Here is a 4,637-nt window from a genome sequence, read left to right on the forward strand (position 1 = left end):
AGCCATTATTAGCGTTATTTCTGTATTAGGCACAAGAGGTACACAGATGAGTAAGTCACCCTCTCTACTCTTGGAGAAGTAACTATCCAGTATTTACAGCTACCAGATTAATCCCACCGTATTTCAGAGTTCAGTTCAAATGTGACCTTATCCACAAGGCTTTTACCACTCCCCTCAGCTGGAAAGAATATTAAAAATATTGCCTTTCACTCAAATTTCCATGACTTTTTTCCTGCACTTTTCTTATCAAATTTTAGCACATTGTACTTTTATTTTTATTTGTTTACACATCTTGCTCTATTTCTAGACTTGTAGTTACTAGGAGGGCAGTAAATGTGTTTTATTAATCTTTTAGCTGGCAGAGTATACGCAAAGGGTTTTGCATTCTTTTGTCCTTCCTTCCACCTTTCACTCATTTTATTCCACTAAATATATGAGTGTTCCTTGTTTATAATGGACATTCAATAAAGGTTGGTTAAATAAATAAGCAATGAGGTTAACCATTTGAGATTCAAGAAAGTGCATGTTATTAAGTCTCTCTCATATATTTTCAAAAAGTATAAAATTTAAACTACTTCTTAAGGTTATAAGAACAGATTTCCACTTCATTTTCAGTTTATGCTAAGTTCCACTTGGTAACTTTTTGGCGCCATCTTACAGCTATTTCAAGTGGGATTCTTTCATGGTGTACATATTTTTAAAATATTGTCATGCTGTGCCCAGGATAGTCACAGAACTTCCACAGCAAGTGCTCCTTGTTGAAGTACAGAGTTATTAATAATGACAAGTCATTTGGATACTTTAATTAGTGTCCAGCACTATTTCCATTAGTTAATATATATTTTTAACATCATAGTGCCCAATGACAATTGTACTGTAGATTTCCCTGGCACTGCAATTTCCTCAATGGATTATGCCATCCTAAGTTTCTGGAGATCTTGTTAAAAATACTAAGAAAATGTCTTCTGTAGGTAAAGGTCACACAGTTAATCAAAAATAATTTTAATGCCAACTGGCCAAACCTTTTCCTGTACTCCTTTTTAAACATGAAGAAGGCTTTCCATAATCTTTCTCCTACACGCCTACCCTTCCTCTTCCTTTTGTTCACTTGATTGTGAATAAAGGGGTACAGGGAAAGGAGATTAGATAGGGCCATACAAAAATCTCTTCAGAGTTATCCAAACCCCAACCAATCCTAGATACTACTGACATCCAAAAATTCAGTTGCCATAGTTTACAGCAAAAGTCAGTTCTGTATCTTTAGTAACTGTAAAGTTATGAAAATAGCTTATATTGAAACATTAGAGAATTTGTTTACCCAAATACTTAGTAAAAACATTTATTGGTTAATATGTGGAGCTTTTTCTGTTTTGTTCATTCATGTATCCTCAGAATTAGAAAGCAAAGTAGGTGTGCAATAAATATTTTTGATTAAATATGCAAAGGAATAGACCCCATTTGCCTAAGATCTCATAGTACCTAAACACTGTGAGGGCTGAAGACTATTTTTTAAGTTGTTTTGAATGTAGAAGTACCAAACAGCTATTCTAATTTTTGTCAGGGGAATCTCATGAGGTGTTTTACTAATTTACTATAGGAATTTTCAGTATTTCTGAGAATTGAGATGAAAATCAGATGAAATCACCTTTTGCATTTGAATTTACTGCACTTAATTTTGATTTTTTCCTCCTACACAGCATCTCGCCCTCTAAACTGTCCTCCTCCAAACCCATTCAAAGTTATCTACTTGGATACATTGGAGTCTAAGATAGACACTGATTTTTAAATTACCAGACCTGTGAAAAATGCCAATATTTTCGTATATAGGTATTTAATATACATAACTCTAATTGCAAACTACCCTGTCTCTGGTTTTTGTTTTCTTTTGAAACAGAAACCTGAACTACTAGGAGCCTGAATTAGAGGGACAGGTGGACTGTCAGCTCAAAAAGTGGCCTCTGAGTCTTGTCCTTGAGGATCTGTTCCCAGGATAGCATAACTAACATCAGGGAGCATTAGAAGGTAGAGAAGGTCATTTTCTGCTTGGTTAGAAGCCCTTCCCTTGGACCTAGATCATGACCTGGCCTTTCAATTTGGCACAAGGAAGAAATTTTACTAAAAAGTGCTATGGGGCATACATGGCCCTTAATGATCTGGCTTCTGTCCATGTCCCTAGCCTCATTTCCAGACACTCTTCACACACCTTGTCCTGCCATACTTTGCACTTCTTTGCCCTGTATTCCCAAAAAAGTAAATCATATGGTGGAATGTCAGGGACACATCAAATGCGTGAGGCAGATGTATTGGAGTAGGAAGCTTCATAGGTGCCCTCACCATACCTAATTATGGGGATGCTTCAGTTTGGAGAACTTGGATGAAGAACTTTCTTAGTGCTGCCAATCAGAATTAACTCTTTTCTCCTCTATGCTCCCATAATGTTTTGTGTGACATTCTGTCTTTCAAAACTTACCATGCTTTGCATTATATTATACTTAGCTGTGAATGTGGATACATGTCCCACTAGATCATAATCTTGAAGGCAGAGTTTATCTTTATTTTCTCAATTCTCTCATCACTTTCTACAATACTTTGGGTATAATCAAGCTGAATACATATTTTTTAATTGTTCAAAAATAAAGATAATGCTATGGGACCTCAGACAGTATCCATTTGAGTCCTATTCAAGTTTCCCCTTTCCCATCACTGTTCTGTCTCTACCCCCATCATCATCACCAGGCTAAATCCCAGATACCACTATAAAGAGATTTTTTTTTTTAAAAAAAAACATGATTGGGCTAAGGATAACAAAGAGATCTATATTCAGATTTAACTCACAGTTATCGAGTGTTCATTTGACTGATGAGGAGATGGAGATTCAAATAGCTTTCAGTAGCTTGCCAAATGTCACACAATTACACCGCTAATAAGTGGCTCTGCCAGGATTGAAATTCAAGCCCCTGACACAAAGTCAAAATCTCTTTCCACAAACACTAAAACATTTAGATGAACTTCTCTCACTCTCTACTTTATAATTCTAATACACCTAGTTGTTTAATCAGAAACATATTCTGTGTACCCTCAACCAGGAAGAAGCTAAATATTCTGAATGCATGAAGCTCCTTTTAATGTACATACTTATTTCCATGTTTATGTATTTGTGCCTTTATTTGTATTATGTTTTTTGTGTTTATATATTTATGTATTCAGGCGTTTAGTGTACTTATGTATTTGTATGTGTGTGCTTTTTATTTATGCATTTATGTATTTCTTTATCTTACTTGTAGGGCTAGGAAGCTCTTACTCTCAATGCTATTAGAGGAGAGCACATCAGTTAAATACACCTTTATTTCCTATAGTGTTTCAAGGATTTCAGCTTAAAATAGGTGTTGAGTTTCGATTAAGAGACCCCAGTTCTTGAGCTTCTGGGGGAGAGGACAGAGGAAGCAGCTGTGCGCAGAACCAAATGGCTGAGCTTTGGTAACACCTCGAAGCCAACAGAAGCTTCAGCTACAAAAGCAGGGAAAAGGAGACCAAAAACTACCCAAACTTAAAAGAGAATGAGGAAAATCATGAAGACAAGCTCAGGAGCAAGCAAGAAGTACTGTGACTCTGCAGAGGAACCAGGGACCTCAGAGAGTTCAAGAGATATAGCTGGCCTGGAGAAGCAGCAGGCAGAACCCAGAGAAAGGGCCAACATGAGCTGATGTTTTCCACCCTGAAGGTGATACAGGACCACATGGACGTTTTAAAAAGCACACATGAAAAGCTCATCAAAGACTATAGGACATTAATGAATTAGGTCACAGGATTGAAAGAAACCCTGAAAGAGGAAAAGTATCGAATAAATATCATGGAGAGAGAATCAGTACAAATGAGGACCAAATTGAGCTTCGGTCTCAAAAGATAAAAATTTTAAGTAAACAGTTCTTCACAGTCCAAGAAAAGGTGATGGATCTTAAAGACACATCAAGGAGGTATAATATTTGTGTATGTGGCATCCCTGAAGATACAGAAAATGAGAGTAACCTTGAAGCTATTATTAAGGAAATTATTGAAAAAAATTTTCCAGAGCCAAACATAGATCTCAACTTACATACGGAGAGAATTTACAGGTCCCCACTCAAATATACCTCTCAAAGTAAAAGTCCAAGGCACATAATTGTACAGTCCCAAAATCTGAAAGAAAAAGAAATAATCTTGCAAGTTGCTCAGAGAAAAGAACCAATTTTCAACAAAGTAAAGATAGGGCTGACACCTGACTATGCCTTACGTACAGTGCAAGAGAGACAAAGCTGGAGCAAGATCTACTACCAGCTGAAGTTCCTGGGTCTGAAGCCTCGAGTGAACCATCCAGGCAAGGTACCTTTCCTATTTGAAGATGAGAGAAGACTCTTTTACAATCAAGATGACTTCAAGGCATTTGTCAGCAAAACTCCAAAACTACTGGCTTTATTGAAAACAGCTGCAGCCCAGGGAGAGCGTGCTCCTGGAGATAAATGACTAAATTGATTTACAAAGCTGTTTCTCAATAGAATGTAGATCTTAGCTTTATGATTAATTGTATTTTTTGCCAGGGTAATTAGTGAAAATGAAGTATAAATGTAATGTTGACCAATTTGTTACTGTGTGTATATCTC

The sequence above is a fragment of the Hippopotamus amphibius genome, chromosome X, assembly GCF_030028045.1.
Source record: "Hippopotamus amphibius kiboko isolate mHipAmp2 chromosome X, mHipAmp2.hap2, whole genome shotgun sequence".
NCBI lineage: Eukaryota > Metazoa > Chordata > Mammalia > Artiodactyla > Hippopotamidae > Hippopotamus > Hippopotamus amphibius.